Source organism: Lithobates pipiens, unplaced genomic scaffold (assembly GCF_037356315.1).
Source record: "Lithobates pipiens isolate NorthernLeopardFrog02 unplaced genomic scaffold, aLitPip1_a1.2 Scaffold_22, whole genome shotgun sequence".
NCBI lineage: Eukaryota > Metazoa > Chordata > Amphibia > Anura > Ranidae > Lithobates > Lithobates pipiens.
The window spans coordinates 139,640,850-139,659,098 of NW_027507784.1; the positions used below are offsets into that span (position 1 = coordinate 139,640,850).

Below are 18,249 nucleotides of genomic sequence, written 5' to 3' on the forward strand. Positions count from 1 at the left end.
ACATGCTCTGTGGCATCAGTCGACAGAATGTCGAAAGAATGTCAGCCAAGCAAGTCTTTAACAGGAACACAGGAGAGCGTATCTATGTGAGAAAGGTGAAGGCAGAGATCATATGGCCTGGATTGCTTAAGTAGACAGGACTGGAGCTGGATATCAACAGGTGAGTCACTGTGGAGAGATAGGAACTGGAAATTAGCCGACAACTGAGTGGCCAGCTCAGAGAAGGAAGGGCCGAGCCCAGCCCTGACAGTACCCTCTCCTTAATGACCCCTCCCCCTCGGAGGACCACCAGGCTTAAGGGGAAAATACGTCCGAGGATGAGACCCAAGAGCATTCCTCTGGACCGTATCCTTTCCAATGCACCAACAATGGACCTTTCCAATGCATCAAAAATGGACAGTACTTCATACTCCTCATGGTTCTCAACCTGTACAGGGTGAGGATGAGGCACGAGGTGGTAAAGCGTTTGCAGACCAAAGGTTTTAGTAAGGAGACATGAAATACATTTGAGATACGCATATTAGAAGGCAGGTCTAATGTGTAAGCCACTAGGTTAATACTGCAAAGAATACGGAAAGGCCAAATAAACCGAGGTGTGAACTTAAGAGAGGGTACAAAAAGTCGGACATTGCAAGATGACAGCCAGACCCTGTCCCCAACCTGGTAGGAAGGTGCAGGCAGGCGTCTGCAGTCAGCATGGAGTCTGTACCTATCATTAGCATGTCGCAAAGCCTCCTGGACTTGTGCCCAAGTGGATCGGAGATGCTCCTCTAACACAGGAATACTCTGCGGAACAAATGAGTCAGGCAACATGTAAGGTTGGAAACCATAGTTCACCATAAATGGGGACAATTGGTAGGGATGGCCGAACGGTTCACCCGGCGGTCGTATTTGCGGCGAATTTCGGCTGTTCGCGGTCCGCCCGATCGGCGGACTATTGGCGCTGTTCGCCCGGCGGACTTCCGTGTTTACTGTGTAAAAGAACTTTGACCTATGATGACACATCCATCATGGGGTACAGGACAGCCAATTGAGACATTACAGCACATGGACACTTGGACATTCCCCCTAACTTATAAATACACCCGATCCGGCGGCCATTTTACATTCTTTCTTCTGTCACTATAGGGAGAGGTTGCTGTGTGGAGCAGGGAGAGATTGCAGTGACCCAAATCGCTAGCTATTTGGTACACAAAAGTTCTTTTCAGGACTGGTATAGGTGTTAGGTGTTAGGTGTAGTTCAGGATATAGGTTTGCTGTGCTACTGATTGTTGCAGCAACCTGAGGCCGCGTACACACGGGCGGACTGTTCGCCCAACCTTGTCCGCTGAACAGTGTTTGGGTGGACAGTCCGCTCGTGTGTGGGCTTTCAGCGGACAGTTTCAGCGGACAGTTTGACGGACAAAGTCTTTCGGAAATTCCGAAAAACTGTCCGCTGAAACTGTGTTTGAGCGAACAGTCCGCCCGTGTGTAGGCTACTTTCGAAATGAGCAAACTGTTCCCGCTCGGAGGAAAGTCTGCTCATTTCGAGCGCGTGTGAAGGTAGGCGGGGCCCGCGACGGAGACGTCGCGGGCTCCGCCGCCTGGAATGGGCTTAAAGGGGAACCCCAACGCCGAAAAAAAAATCGGCGTGGGGGTTCCCCCAAAGTCCACAACAGACCCTTGTCCGAGCACGCTACCCGGCCGGCCAGGAAAGGGGGGCGAGCGAGCCCCCCCCTCCTGAGCCGTACCAGGCCGCGTGCCCTCAACATGGGGGGGTGCCTTGGGGAAGGGGGGGGCCGCGCGGCCCCCCCACCCCAAAGCACCTTGTCCCCATGTTGATGAGGACAAGGGCCTCTTCCCGACAACCCTGGCCGTTGGTTGTCAGGGTCTGCGGGCGGGGGGCTTATCGGAATCCGGGAGCCCCCTTTAAGAAGGGGGCCCCCGGATACCGGCCCCCCACCCTATGTGAATGAGTATGGGGTACAATGTACCCCTACCCATTCACCTGTGAAATAAAGTACAAAAAAAAACACAACACAGAGAAAAAATATTTTATTGCACAGCTCCGGGGGTCTTCCGTCTTCGGGGGTCTTCTCGCCGGACTCCTCCGCTATCTTCGTGTAGCTCTTTTACTAGCGGAGGAGCCCGGCTTTCTTCCTCCCCGCCGCCGGCCTCTTCTCCCGACTTCGGGGGTCTTGTCCCCCTCTTCGGTTCTTCTGCCAGGCCACCGCGCCTTCTTGTAGCTCTTTTGCAGGCGGTGGCCCGGTCTTCTGTCGCCGCTGCCTTCCGTTCTTCTGTCGCCGCCTTCGGTTCTTCTGCCGGGCCACCGCGCCTTCTTGTAGCTCTTTTACAGGCGGTGGCCCGGTCTTCTGTCGCCGTCGCCGTCGCCGCCTTCCGTTCTTCTTCTTCTTGTTCTTCTTCTTCTTCCCCAGGAGATGTTGACACGTCGCTCTCTCCGGCCGGAATGCCAGAGCCGCGCTGTGCGGTCACTTATATAGTGACAATGGGGCGGTGTCACATGGTATATGTCACATGGGTTGGTCACATGGGTTGATGTCACATGGGGACTATGACATCGTAAGGGGGCGTGGTCACCATGTGACCAACCCATGTGACATATACCATGTGACACCGCCCCATTGTCACTATATAAGTGACCGCACAGCGCGGCTCTGGCATTCCGGCCGGAGAGAGCGACGTGTCAACATCTCCTGGGGAAGAAGAAGAAGAACAAGAAGAAGAAGAACGGAAGGCGGCGACGGCGACGGCGACAGAAGACCGGGCCACCGCCTGTAAAAGAGCTACAAGAAGGCGCGGTGGCCCGGCAGAAGAACCGAAGGCGGCGACAGAAGAACGGAAGGCAGCGGCGACAGAAGACCGGGCCACCGCCTGCAAAAGAGCTACAAGAAGGCGCGGTGGCCCGGCAGAAGAACCGAAGAGGGGGACAAGACCCCCGAAGTCGGGAGAAGAGGCCGGCAGCGGGGAGGAAGAAAGCCGGGCTCCTCCGCTAGTAAAAGAGCTACACAAAGATAGCGGAGGAGTCCGGCGAGAAGACCCCCGAAGACGGAAGACCCCCGGAGCTGTGCAATAAAATATTTTTTCTCTGTGTTGTGTTTTTTTTTGTACTTTATTTCACAGGTGAATGGGTAGGGGTACATTGTACCCCATACTCATTCACATAGGGTGGGGGGCCGGTATCCGGGGGCCCCCTTCTTAAAGGGGGCTCTCGGATTCCGATAAGCCCCCCGCCCGCAGACCCCGACAACCAACGGCCAGGGTTGTCGGGAAGAGGCCCTTGTCCTCATCAAAATGGGGACAAGGTGCTTTGGGGTGGGGGGGCCACGCGGCCCCCCCTTCCCCAAGGCACCCCCCATGTTGAGGGCACGCGGCCTGGTACGGCTCAGGAGGGGGGGCGCGCTCGCTCGCCCCCCTTTCCTGGCTGGCCAGGTAGCGTGCTCGGACAAGGGTCTGTTGTGGACTTTGGGGGAACCCCCACGCCGATTTTTTTCGGCGTTGGGGTTCCCCTTTAAGTCCATTCCAGGCGGCGGAGCCCGCGACATCTCCTTCGCAGGCCCCGCCTACCTGTACACGCGCTCGAAATGGGCGGATTTGCCTCCGCCTTACGTGGGCGAGTCCGTTCATTTCAAAAGTTGAGTGAACTGTTTGGCAAACAGTTCGCTGAAACAGTCCGCTCAAAAAGTGCCGTGTGTGGCCATGTCCGTCCATGCTAATTTTGAGCGGACTGTTTGCCGAAACTGTTTGACAAACAAAGTTGGGCGAACAGTCCACCCGTGTGTACGCGGCCTGAGTGTCTTTTGTCAGTTTAGAGAAAGGGACAGGACGGTGTGTGCTGCAGGGACAGTCAGTTTAGTCATTAGCTGTTACTATCAGGTCCACAAAAGTGCTATTCCAGTTATTGTTCCAGTAGCCTCTGTTTTGTCAGTTTATATAGGGACAGGCAGGAAGCTGTGTGTGAGGCAGTGAGGGTCAGTTTAATCAGTAGCTGTTACTATATTAGGTCCACAAAGGTTATTTTCAGGACTGGTATCAGTGGTATGGTAACAGGCTTGTACACGTATAATATTCTTTCTTCCAAATATAGAAAGAATATTATACTTGACTGCTGCCCTTCTGCTGCAGTCTGCTAATCAGTCACACACAACCTACTTGTTCCACAAAGGTCCTTATAAGGACTGGTAATAACCTGGTGTAGGGTGCTATAGTACATAGGGTTGAGTGAGGTACAGTCTGCTATTCTATAAGGACTGGTATAGGTCCACAATACATAGGGTTGAGGTGCACTACTGCTGACCGCTGCCCTATACTGCAGCAGTCCTTCATCGGTATAGGGACTGAGAGTTTTGTCACAGGGTCATTTAAAAAAATGACAGGCAGAGGAAGAGGCAGGCCCTTCCGCAGGGGTGGTAGGGGTAGGGCAGGAGCAACAGGCTTGAGCCAAAGTGGGAAGTTGCAGAAGGTGCGTTCAATTCATTTAAAGGACGCACCAGACTTGGTTGAGTGGCTCACTCAGCCTTACTCTTCTGCACCCTCCTCATCCTCTCGATCTGCACCCTCTTCTTCACTCTCTGCTATGTGCACCCCCAAAGACACTATCACCAACAACACCACCACCACCACCACCACTTCGACCACCACATACCTTCCGCTTGAGTCACAGGAATTATTTTCCGATCCATATCAAGACATTTCTGATGCGCAGCCACTCTTGGTATTGGATCAGGAAGAGGAGGTAGCAACAACCGCTACTCAGCAGTCTGACGACAGTACCCAGATCAGCCCAAGGAGGAGGTTGGTCCCCGGTGTTGCTGCCTACTCCGAGATCTCTACTTATAGCGGTGGGGAAGGCGATGTTGATGATGACGGGTCTAGTGATGTCACGTGGGTGCCCACAAGAGAGGAAGAGGAGGGGAGTTCAGAGGGAGATATGGACCAGCAGATAGGGAGGAGAAGCAGGAATAACTTACATTGCACAGGAGGGAAGAAGCAGACTGCAAATGTATCAGGAGCGAGTCATCGACCATGTACGGTCACATCTGGCGCTCCCAGGACACCGGCACATGGCTCCGCAGTGTAGGCTTTTTTTAACGTGTCCGCTGCTGACAATATCGTTGCCATCTGCAATCTTTGCAGTCAACGCATTAGTCGCGGTAAGCCCAACACTCACCTAGGGACGACCGCCTTAAGAAGGCACATGAGCAGCCATCACCGAGCCGAGTGGGAGCAACGGAACACACAAAGCCACACTCCAGGCTCTCACCGTCCAGCCTCGTCTTCTACTTCTCCTTCTCCTCTCTCCTCACAATTGTCCTCCACTCCACCTTCCATCACGCCAAGCTCATGTTTTTCTGCAAAAAGGCAGGCTTCCGTGGGCCTAATGTTCGAGCGTAAAAAAATGATGACGCCGGATAACCCTCTTGCCCAACGGTTGACGGCTGGCTTGTCCGAACTGATAGCCCGCCAACTACTGCCATATAAACTGGTGGACTTGGAGGCCTTTCGCAAATTTGTGGCCATTGGAACACCACAATGGAAGGTACCAGGAAGGAAGTATTTCTCAAAAAAGGGCATCCCAGAGCTATATGGCCATGTTCAGCGGCAAGTGAATGTATCTCTGGCACACAGTGTCGGTGCCAAGATACATCTGACCACAGACACGTGGTCTAGCAAACACAGGCAGGGAAGGTATATCACTTTTACTGCCCACTGGGTGAACCTTCTGACGGCCATCAAGCATGTAACCCGTGGCACCCGTGTAGATTTGGTTTTACCGCCATGGATTGCATGCAGGCCTGGTCCTTCTTCTCCTCCTCCTACTCCATCCTCCTCCCTCCCCTCCTCGGCTGACTCCTCCTTTTCCGCTGCTAGCGTCTCTTCCGCTGCGCCGCCCAAGCTCCCCAGAACCTATTCGACATGCCAGGTGAGACGTTGCCATGCCGTGCTGCGTCTGTTGTGCCCGGAAGCCAAGAGCCACACTGGCCCGGCACTCCTTTCAGCTTTGTGTTCACAGGCAGATCAGTGGCTAACACCGCTCAATTTGACAGTTGGTAAAGTGGTGTGTGACAACAGTGCCAATCTGCTTAGCGCATTGAAACAGGGCAAAATCACGCACGTGCCATGCATGGCACACGTCTTAAACTTGGTCGTGCAGCGATTCGTTGTCAAATACCCTGGGATCCAGGACATCTTGCGGCAGGCAAGGAAAATCTCGGCCCATTTCAGAAGATCTTACACGGCCATGGCTCGCCTTGCTGACATTCAGCGGCGACACAATCTGCCGGTCAGACATCTTATTTGCGATTGCCCCACGCGATGGAACTCAACCTTCTTTATGCTTGATAGGCTGCTCCAGCAGAAACGTGCAGTCAACGTCTACCTGTATGAACTCTGCGGCAGAACAGGTTCTGGGGAGCTGAGGTTTTTTTCACCGCGCCAGTGGCTGCTCTAATGCGCGACGCATGCAGACTTCTGCGGCCATTTGAGGAGATCACCAAACTGGTCAGTCGCAGCCATGGCGCCATCAGTGACATGGTACCTTATGCCTTCTTTATGGAGCGTGCATTGCGTCGTGTCATTGATCAAGCTGTGGAGGAGCAGGAGCGGGAAGATGAGGAAGTCGCAGTGCTGGATGAATTCCCAGGGGGGCTTACTCTATCTGAGACAAGTGAACAACAGGAGTCTAAAGAGGAGTCAGAGGAGAATGGTGCCGGGGCGGATGAGGAGGAGCAAGAAGAGCATGCTTTAAACCTTTCTGGGATCCCTGTTGTGCGTGGATGGGGAGAGGAGAATGAAGAGGACGACATTATCCTGGATGATGAGCAGGAGCCAGGCCACCACACTGCTTCCCGTTTAGTGCAAATGGGGGCCTTCATGCTCCAGTGTTTAAATAGGGACCCCCGTATAAAAAGCATAAGGGTCAAGGACCAGTACTGGGTGGCAACGTACTTAGACCCCCGGTACAAACACAAAATGGCGGAAATGTTACCGCCGTCACAGAGGGCTGGCAGAATGGAGCACTTCCAGGCCTTGCTTTGAGAAATGTTGCATTCCGCCTTTGCGTGCGCTGGCAGAGGAGCAATTCCCACTCCCAGAGAAGGAGTTGCGGGTACCAATCCAACAGCGCCTGCAAGAAGAGGCCGGTTTGAAGATGTGTTGGTGACTTCGGATATGAGGTCATTCTTTCAGCCCACCCATCAACAGGTGTCATCCGGATCCAGCATCAGGGAACGCCTAGACCAGGGATGTCCAAACTTTTTTCAAAGAGGGCCAGATTTGATGAAGTGAACATGCGTGAGGGCCGACCATTTTGCCTGACATTCTTTGAACCATTAAAATTTGGTCTAAGTGTGTTCGTCCGAGCACTAATACACTACCCAACAAGAATTCTCTTGCCTTTGTGGCAGTGTGTGGTGAAGAGATGAACTCAGTGTATTATTTGGATACACCGTATTTATTGGTGTATAACACGCACCTTCACTTTAAGAGGGAAGCTTCAGGAAAAGAAAATAATTAAAATTTTAAATAAAAGAACTGTGAAGCAAAATAAGGGTCAGTGCCCATCTGCAGACCCACCATTGCCAGGAACGCTGCGCCCACCATTGCCAGGAATGCAGCAGCCACCATTGCCAGGAATGCAGCAGCCACCATTGCCAGGAATGTACTCACCATTGCCAGGAATGCACCCACCATTGCTAGAAATTCACTCACCATTGCCGGGAATGCAGCCCCACCATTGCCGGGAATGCAGCCCCACCATTGCCGGGAATGCAGCCCCACCATTGCCGGGAATGCAGCCCCACCATTGCCGGGAATGCACCCACTATTGCTAGAAATGCAGCCCCACCATTGCCGGGAATGCAGCCCCACCATTGCCGGGAATGCACCTACTATTGCCAGGAATGCAGCCCCACCATTGCCGGGAATGCACCCACTATTGCCAGGAATGCAGCCCCACCATTGCCGGGAATGCACCCACTATTGCCAGGAATGCAGCCACCATTGCCAGGAATGCAGCCACCATTGCTGGGAATGCAGCCACCATTGCCTGGAATGCAGCCCCACCATTGCCAGGAATGCAGCCCCACCATTGCCAGGAATGCAGCCCCACCATTGCCGGCAATGCAGCCCCACCATTGCCGGCAATGCAGCCCCATCATTGCCGGCAATGCAGCCCCATCATTGCCGGCAATGCAGCCACCATTGCCAGGAATGCAGCCACCATTGCCAGGAATGCAGCCACCATTGCTGGGAATGCAGCCACCATTGCCTGGAATGCAGCCCCACCATTGCCAGGAATGCAGCCCCACCATTGCCAGGAATGCAGCCCCACCATTGCCGGCAATGCAGCCCCACCATTGCCGGCAATGCAGCCCCACCATTGCCGGCAATGCAGCCCCATCATTGCCGGCAATGCAGCCCCACCATTGCCGGCAATGCAGCCCCATCATTGCCGGCAATGCAGCCCCATCATTGCCGGGAATGCACCCACTATTGCCAGGAATGCAGCCACCATTGCCAGGAATGCAGCCACCATTGCTGGGAATGCAGCCACCATTGCCAGGAATGCAGCCCCACCATTGCCAGGAATGCAGCCCCACCATTGCCAGGAATGCAGCCCCACCATTGCCGGCAATGCAGCCCCACCATTGCCGGCAATGCAGCCCCATCATTGCCGGCAATGCAGCCCCATCATTGCCGGCAATGCAGCCACCATTGCCAGGAATGCACCCACCATTGCCAGGAATGCACCCACCATTGCCAGGAATGCACCCACCATTGCCAGGAATGCACCCACCATTGCCAGGAATGCAGCCCCACCATTGCCAGGAATGCAGCCCCACCATTGCCAGGAATGCAGCCACCATTACTATGAATTCACTCACCATTGCCAGGAATGCAGCCACCATTGCCAGAAATGCCCCCACCATTGCCAGGAATGCAGCCCCACCATTGCCAGGAATGTAGCCCCACCATTGCCAGGAATGTAGCCCCACCATTGCCAGGAATGTAGCCCCACCATTGCCAGGAATGCAGCCCCACAATTGCAATTGCCAGGAATGCAGCCACCATTACCATCAGTGCAGCCATGGAGGGCAGGACGAGCGCCAAAGACATCCTACAGGAGAATTTCCTGTTTACACAACGGCCCCTTTAAGAGAAAGTCCACCCTCCTCTGATGGACAGAACAGTCGTCCAATGGCAGAGATGGGACTTCCTTTTACAGCTGCCGTGTAAACAGGAAATTCTCCTCCTGTGTGCATGGCATTCGTCCTGCCTTCTCCCTCCGAGGTAGCCGGACTATATATCTTTTGTGACCCCGGCGCTGGGAGATCGCCGGGGGCCACAAAAGATGTATATGTTTAAATAAGCAGGCGGGCCGTTCAAAACCGGACCGCGGGCCGGACTTTGGACATGCCTGGCCTAGACCGTCAGGTGTCCGACTACATCAGGTTAACGGCCGATGTGGACGCTCTGAGGAGCGATGAACCCCCTGGACTACTGGGTGGGCAGGCTTGACCTCTGGCCAGAGCTTGCCCAATTTGCAATAGAACTGTTGGCTTGCCCCTCATCCAGTGTCCTGTCCGAAAGGACGTTCAGCGCAGCAGGGGGGGGATCGTGACCGATAAGCGTACTCACCTAGCTCACGACAGTGTTAACTACCTCACATTTCTAAAAATGAATGAGGCATGGATCTCGGAGGAATTCAACACATGTGACCAGTAGACCATGTATATGTCTATAAACAATTTTTTTAATCGAGCACAGAGACCTTCTTTCTTCATTTGGCTCACTTCCTTGTCCAAAAAAAGCACACCATACTATATGCCCGTACCCTCCTCTTTGAAGAGGTTGAGCCGTGTCATATTTCTACTGGGGCTGCTTATTATGAGGGGCTCCCACCATCCCTGTGCTGTGCTGACATCCTCCTGGGGCTGTACCTCTGCTGTGCATATTATGAGGGGCTCCCACCATCCCTGTGCTGTGCTGACTTCCTCCTGGGGCTGCTTATTATGAGGGGCTCCCACCATCCCTGTGCTATGCTGACATCCTCCTGGGGCTGCTTATTATGAGGGGCTCCCACCATCCCTGTGCTGTGCTGACATCCTCCTGGGGCTGTACCTCTGCTGTGCATATTATGAGGGGCTCCCACCATCCCTGTGCTATGCTCATTATGAGGGGCTCCCACCATCCCTGTGCTATGCTTATTATGAGGGGCTCCCACCATCCCTGTGCTGTGCTGACTTCCTTCTGGGGCTGCTTATTATGAGGGGCTCCCACCATCCCTGTGCTATGCTGACATCCTCCTGGGGCTGCTTATTATGAGGGGCTCCCACCATCCCTGTGCAATGCTCATTATGAGGGGCTCCCACCATCCCTGTGCTATGCTCATTATGAGGGGCTCCCACCATCCCTGTGCTATGCTCATTATGAGGGGCTCCCACCATCCCTGTGCTATGCTGACTTCCTCCTGGGGCTGCTTACGGTGCAGGTGTCAGTGCTGTATATCACAGTGCTGCTGTCAGTGCTCTCTATCACGCTGCTGATGTCAGTGCTCTCTATCACGGTGCTGGTGTCAGATGACTCTATCACGGTGCAGGTGTCATTGCTGTATGTCACGCTGCTGATGTCAGTGCTCTCTATCACGGTGCTGCTGTCAGTGCTGTATATCACGGTGCTGGTGTTAGTGCTTTATGTCACGCTGCTGATGTCAGTGCTCTCTATCACGGTGCTGGTGTCAGATCACTCTATCACGGTGCAGGTGTCATTGCTGTATGTCACGCTGCTGATGTCAGTGCTCTCTATCACGGTGCTGGTGTCAGATGACTCTATCACGGTGCAGGTGTCATTGCTGTATGTCACGCTGCTGGTGATCATCTCCTGCACCCTCTTCTTTGCCTACCCTGACCTTCCCTCTTCTCCATTGCCTTCATGCGCTCCACAGTCCTGAATTGTCACAACAATTTCCCATATAAAAAAAGAATGCTTGTAGTTCTCGATCCCAGATTCACCTCATACATGTGTTATGGCATTGGCCATGTGGTGGGACTATGTTTGCACAGCTATTAATAATTTTGTGGCTGCAAATTTGACCTGTATGTTTGCAAAGTTCGCCTCCCATTGAAATCAATGGGGCCCGCCGCGAACGTTACGGTTCGCAAACTATCGGCCGCATTCGCGGTCCGCGTTCGCGAAACGTCCCGTCGGAAGTTTGTCCATCACTAACAATTAGGAAGCAGAATTCAAGGCACTATTGTAAGCACCCACAATAAGAGGTCTGACCAGTTGTTATGGTGGTCAGAAATATAGCACCAAAGGAATTGCTCCAGGGACTGACTGGCTCATTCTGTGGCCCCATTAGACTGCGGGTGACTACCTGACTACCCGACTACCCTTGTCCGAGACAATCACCTTGAGTAGCCCATGTAAGCGAAAGATCACCTGAGCAAAAATGGAAGCCAGTTCCTTAGAAATGGGCAACTTCTTAAGTGGAATACAATGAGACATTTTTGAGAACCGGTCAACCACCATAAGGATAATTGTGTTGCCCTGGGAGTTGGGTAACTCCACAATGAAATCCATAGACAGGTGGGTCAAGGGCCTCTCTCCTTTGGGTATGGGTTGTAGGAGGCCCACTGGAAGGTGTCAGGGAGTCTTAATCTGAGCACACACAGAACAGGCAGCTATGAAGGCAGTTACATCAGCACGTAGACTAGGCCACCAGAATTGTTGGGAAATGGCCCAAAAGAGTTGATTCTTCCCAGGATGGCCTTGGGAGAATGGTAAGTCTTAAGCACGGCAAGACAGAGACTCTCTGGGACAAAGGAGCGGTCACACGGTTTCTCAGGGGGAGCATGAACCTGAGCAGCAAGAATTTTGTCACCCAAAGGAGAAGTGAGACTGGTACAAACCGTAGCCAGAACACGATCAGGAGGAATCACAGGAACCGGAACAGACTCCATCTTGGAAGTTGAGGAAAATTGTCGTGACAAAGCGTCAGCCCTTACATTCTTTGTACAGGGTAAGCATGAGGCAGTGTAATTGAAACTAAACAAGAAAAGAGCCAATCACGCTCTTCTGGGAGAGAGGCCTTAATGGACTCCGGAGACCAACACTGTGGGTTACCGTCCTTTCTGGTCATATCAGTCAGGGGCTTGACCAGAGACCAGAAGTTATAAATAAACTTCCAATAATAGTTGGCAAAGCCAAGAAAACACTGCAGAGGACATAAACCCATGGGTCGGGCCACTGTAGGACTGCTGAAAGTTTCTCTGGGCCCATCGAAAAACCAGCAGTGGAAATTACATAACCCAGGAATTTAACCTGTTCATGATGGAATTCGCACTTCTCCAATATACAATAGAGATTGTTCTCTCTTAGTTTCTGAAGCACATGACAGACATCTATGTGGTGACTCTCCAGGGACTTGGAAAATATAAGGATATTGCAAAGATAAACCACCACACACAACTGCAACAAATCTGGGAGGACATGATTAATACATTCCTGGAAAACTCCCAGGTGTTACAAAGGCAAAAAGGCATTGTGAGGTACTCATATTGGCTTGTTCTGGTATTAAACACAGTTTTCCACTCATCGCCCTCCTTAATTCTCATGGGGTTGTATGCTCCCTTGAGGCAGTCAAATAACTCCATAATCAATGGAATCGGATAGGCATTCTTAATATTGAAATGATTGAGACCCCATAATCAATACAAGGTCTCAGTTGACCACTTATCTTCACAAAGAAGAAACCAGCACCAGCAGGAGACAAAGATTTGCAGATGAAACCTCGAGAAAGTGCATCTGCAACATACTCCTCCATGACCTTATCCTCCAAGACCGACAAAGGGTAAACCCGGCCATGGCACCAGGTTGAAGGTCAATTGCGCAATCATATGACCGGTGTGGAGGCAAACTCCTTGCTTGACCTTTGTCAAAGACATCGCTAACATTGCGATACTCCTCCGGCAGGGAGGAGAGTGAAGAGCTGCACAGGACCTTGGCTACAATCTGGATGTCTTACTGCATTGTGGCAACCAGGTGAGAACCCCAGCACAGAGCCAATCAAAAGAAGGGTTTAGGTGAGGAAATAAGGGTGAGGAAATAACTTGGAATTTGATTATCTCATGGTGAAAAGCCCCTACGGCCATGGACAATGGAACAGTCTCATGAGTCACCTGGACAGGCTGTAGAGGTCTCCCGCCAAGAGCCTCAATGGCAAGTGGAGTGCCACCCAGCTGCAGCAGAATCGAGTGCTTCGATACAAAGACAGCATCAATGAACAGGTCTGCAGCCCTAGAGTCGATTAGAGCCTGTATCTCGACAGACGACTCAGCCCAAGAAAGGGTAACCAAAACCAAGGGCTTATCCTTCTGAATAACTGGGGACGAAACAACGCCACCTAAGGTCTGTCCGTGACAGGACCTCAAGGTTCAGGCGTTCCCTGGACGGGTAGGACAAGACTTCAAGAAGTGACCTGCCTGGCCACAATAAAGGCACAATCTCTCCCTCCTAAGGGTTCTCTCATCCGCAAAGAGACATGTGAAGCCCAAGTGCATGGATTCATCTTCACTGGCCGACTCGGTACCAGGAGGCATGGGAAGTGAGGGAGGCAAGGGTGGGACTGCAAAGCTCGGAGACAAATATACATGAGACTTCCGCAAGCTCTCCTTAAAAGAGAGTCTTTCTCTGAGTCTGGCGTTAATGAGGATGGCAAACGTGATCAACTTCTCCAGCTCAGTGGGTATATCTTGGGCTGCTATCTCATCCTTGATGGTATCCTGAGAGTCCATGAGAAAAATCAGCCACCAGGGCCTCATTGTTCCAAGCAACCTCTGCTGCCAGAGTATGGAATTCAATGGAGTAACTGGCAAAAGTTCTCACACTCTGTTTGATGGACATCAGGCACTTGCAGCAGAAGCGGAGCATGCGGGAACATCAAATACCCTTTTAAACAAAACTCAGAGTAAATCAAGACACCAGGTTTTTGTGTCTCCCATAGAGGGTTTGCCCAGGCTAAGGCTCTCTCAGAAAGCAAAGATATCACAAAAGCTACTTTGCTTTTGCCCGTGGGAATCGCCTGAGGCAGAATCTCAAAATATATCTCAACCTGGTTGAGAAACCCTCTGCATTGGCCTGGATTGCCCCCAAATCGCTGGGGAAGTGGAGCAGAACCAGACATATAGAGGTAATACTTGAGACAGTGACTGGAGCAGCAGCAGAGATGGCCTGCAACACAGGTTTCATAGTTTCATAGTTAGTAATGTTGAATAAAGGTTGTACCGGAGCAGCCACAGTGGGAGATTCCAGGTGAGCTGTACAACTCAGGAGCGTTTGTAACGTCATGGCAAACTGATCTATACGGTGATCCTGCTCATCCAATCTGGAAAAAATATTACCAACAAGTGGATTGACTGCACCTTCTGAATTCATGGCCTTCACCTACTGTCAGAAACCATGAATCAAACTGAGACAGAAGCTCAGTTAAATCTCACTTGTTTAATAATAATAAAAAAAGGTAAACAAAGAAAACATAGTCAAAACATAGCCAGAGTTCAGAAACTCGGAACGGATAGTCAGACAAGCCAAATCGTCAGGGAGCCAGAGATGTGCCTAGTAGAACAGCAAGCAGGATCTGGAGCCAGAAGGAATGTCAGCTAAGCAAGTCTTTAGCAAGAACACAGGAGATTGTCTCTAGAGATGTGACCAAGGTGAGTCACTGTGGAGAGAGGAGAGGAGCTGGCAATTAACCGACAGCTGAGAGGCCAGCTCAGAGAAGGAAGGGATGAACCCAGCCCTGACACAGGGTACCTGTCCCAACTCTATCCACTCACCAAAGCACCCCAAAACCCAGGAGCCAGGGCCCTAAAAAGGGTCTGTCTGACCAAGATGGCTGCTTAAATCACATGGGGTGGCAGCATCCAACAAGATAGCTTCCTCAGTGACCCAGGAAACCACAGAGGAACCTTGTTCCTCCTGACTTCCTCTCCAGTAAAAGTGCCACTATGGCCAAGTGCCATCTGCTGTGGAGAAAGTAAACTGCACCTGCCCACACTGTGCCATCGTCTCTGGCCCAATGCTCTCTTGCAAAGTCCAAAACTGTTCTGTGGTCAGATGAATTAAAAGCTGGCATTTTTTTGGCAACGATGGGCGCTGAGTCCTCTGTAGTAAAGAGGAGAGAGACCTTCTGGTTTGTTATCAGCACTCATCTGAATCTATGATGCTATAAGGGTGCATTGGTGCACATGCGATGGCAGCTTGCACATCTGGAAAGGCACCATCAATTCTGAAAAATATATCCAGGTTTTAGAGCAGCATATACTCCCATCCAGATGATATATTTTTCAGGGAAGGCCCTGAATATTTCAACAGGAGAATAGTAAACCGCATACTGCATCTATAACAACATGGCTTTTTAGTAGGAGAGTATGGGTGCTTAACTGCCCTGCCTGCAGTCCAGACCTTTTATCAATCAAAACTATTTGGCGCATCTTGAAACTACAACAAAGGCAAAGCAGAACTATTGAGCAGTTAGACTCCTATATCAGGCCAAAACTCCAGCAACGGGTCACCTCAGTTCCCAGATGTTTACAGTATTGTTAAAAAAAGAGCTACACCATTCTAAACATGGCCCTGTCTCAACTTTTTTGAAATTTATTGCTGTCATCAATTTTAAAATTCCCTTTTTTTTTTTTACCTAAAATGCCACATTTTCACAGTTTAAATATTTGATATGTTTCCTATTGTGAATAAAATATGGGTCTATGAGATTTTCAAATCATTGCATTTTTCTTTATGTAGATTTTACACAGTGTTCCAACTTTTTTGAAATTTGGGTTGTATATTGATGTTACATTGCTATCCATTACTCTGGCTCATTTATATGCGTTTTAAAGGGGGGGGGGGGATTTGATCTGCATATGATGTCCATTAAATCAAAATTGCAAGTTGCAAGTAAAAAACTGATTAAATAATCAGTGTTCCTTATTATTATTATTAACAACGATTTATCCTTATTCATTCCCTTCTCCCCACCTCCCCTTAGCTGTTACTTCGCTGATATACAATATATATATATATATATATATATATATATATATATATATATATATATATATATATATATATATATATATATATACACACACACACACACACACACACACACACACACACACACACATTGGGGCAAAAAAAGTATTTAGTCAGCCACCAATTGTGCAAGTTCTCCCACTTAAAAAGATGAGAGAGGCCTGTAATTGTCATCATAGGTATACCTCAACTACGAGAGACAAAATGTGGAAACAAATCCAGAAAATCACATTGTCTGATTTTTTAAAGAATTTATTTTCAAATTATGGTAGAAAATAAGTATTTGATCACCTACAAACAAGCAAGATTTCTGGCTCTCACAGACCTGTATCTTCTTCTTTAAGGGGCTCCTCTGTCCACTTATTACCTGTATTAATGGCACCTGTTTTAACTTATCAGTATAAAAGACACCTGTCCACAACCTCAAACAGTCACTGTTAGGACCTGGGCTTGAACCTGTGACCTCTGGTGTGTCTGGCAGTGACTCTGCTTGCTGAGGCACCTGGAATGCTGGACAGCTCATTGGACAATTCCTTGAATGATCTTGTCTTGAATCTTGTTTGCCTTGAACCTTGAACCCTTTGCTCCTCCCATGAACTTCCTGATTTAAGCCATGTCTCTGCACTTCCTGGTTGCCAGAATATTGTGCCTTCACCAGCCAATATCTTGCTCCTATCTCTCCTGCTGCCGACCGTAACCTCGCTACCATTCGTTACCGACATTTGGCTTTTTCCTGGACTACGCTTCTGCTGAATGCCAACCGGCAACTATTTGTTACCGACTTTTGGCTTGTTTCTCAACTACGTTTCTGCTTGATCCCTACCTGCTATATCTACTACCAGACCCCGGCTTGCTCACCCCCTGGTGGGGCTATTCTGAGGACCGCGACCTGGCACTAACAAGCAGCAAAGCCCATCTCCACCTTCAGGAGCTCTGATGAATACCGGTTAGTGCTTAGACCCCGCACCTCAGGTGAACCCGTGTCATCAGCCAGGGTGACCTGTGTGAAAACCTGCTCTGCTGCTATAGCTACTGACCTCTGAGCCTGACTCCAGACCGTGACAGTCGCACTCCAAACTCCACTATGGTGAAGACCAAAGAGCTGTTGAAGGACACCAGAAACAAAATTGTAGACCTGTAGGGATGGCCGAACTGTTCGCCCGGTGGTCGTTTTGCAGCGAATTTTGCGTTTTCGCGATTCGCCCAATCGGCGGACTATTGCTGCTGTTCGCCCAGCGGACATATGTGTTTACAGTGTGAAAGAACTTTGACCCATGATGGCACATCCATCATGGAGTACAGGACAGCCAATGGAGACATTTCAGCACATGGACAATTGGACATTCCCCCTAACTTATAAATAGACCTGATCTGGCGGCCATTTTACATTCTTTCTTGTGTCATTATAGGGAGAGGTTTCTGTGCGGAGCAGGGAGAGACTGCAGTGACACAAATCGCTAGCTATTAGGTCCACAAAAGTCCTTTTAAGGACTGGTATGGTATAGATGTAGTACAGTATATAGGGTTGAGTGCACTGTTGTGCTTGTGATTATTGCAGCAGCCTGTCTTTTGTCAGTGCAGAGAAGGACAGGACGCTGTGTGCAGCAGGGACAGTCAGTTTAATCACTACCTGTTACTATTAGGTCCACAAAGGTCCTTTTAAGGACTGGTATGGTATAGGTGTAGTACAGTATATAGGGTTGTACACATAAAATATATTTTATTCCAAATATAGAATGAATATTATACTTGCCTGCTGCCCTATTCTGCAGCAGTCCTTTATCAGTGTAGGGACTGAGGTACAGTCTGCACATCACTAGCTACTCGGTTCACAAAGGTCCTTGTAAGGACTGGTATAGCTGTACAATATATAGGGTGCTGGTGCAGGGCTGTGCTGACTGCTGCCCTATTCTGCAGCAGTCTTTTATCAGTGTAGGGACTGAGGTACAGTCTGCACATCACTAGCTACTCGGTTCACAAAGGTCCTTGTAAGGACTGGTATAGCTGTACAATATATAGGGTGCTGGTACACTACTGCTGACCGCTGCCCTATTCTGCAGCAGTCCTTTATCAGTGTAGGGACTGGAGGTACAGTCTGCAAATCACTAGCTACTCGGTCCACAAAGTTCCTTGTAAGGACTGGTATAGGTGTACTAT

The 18,249-nt window shown here is 50.5% G+C and overlaps 1 protein-coding gene across 11 annotated transcripts in view; it reads right to left on the reverse strand.

The window, feature by feature from the left end:
• The window catches only part of UNC80 (unc-80 subunit of NALCN channel complex), a 318,404-nt gene that overhangs the window by 6,800 nt on the left and 293,355 nt on the right, over positions 1-18,249 (reverse strand). The gene's annotated exons all lie outside the window — the stretch shown is intronic.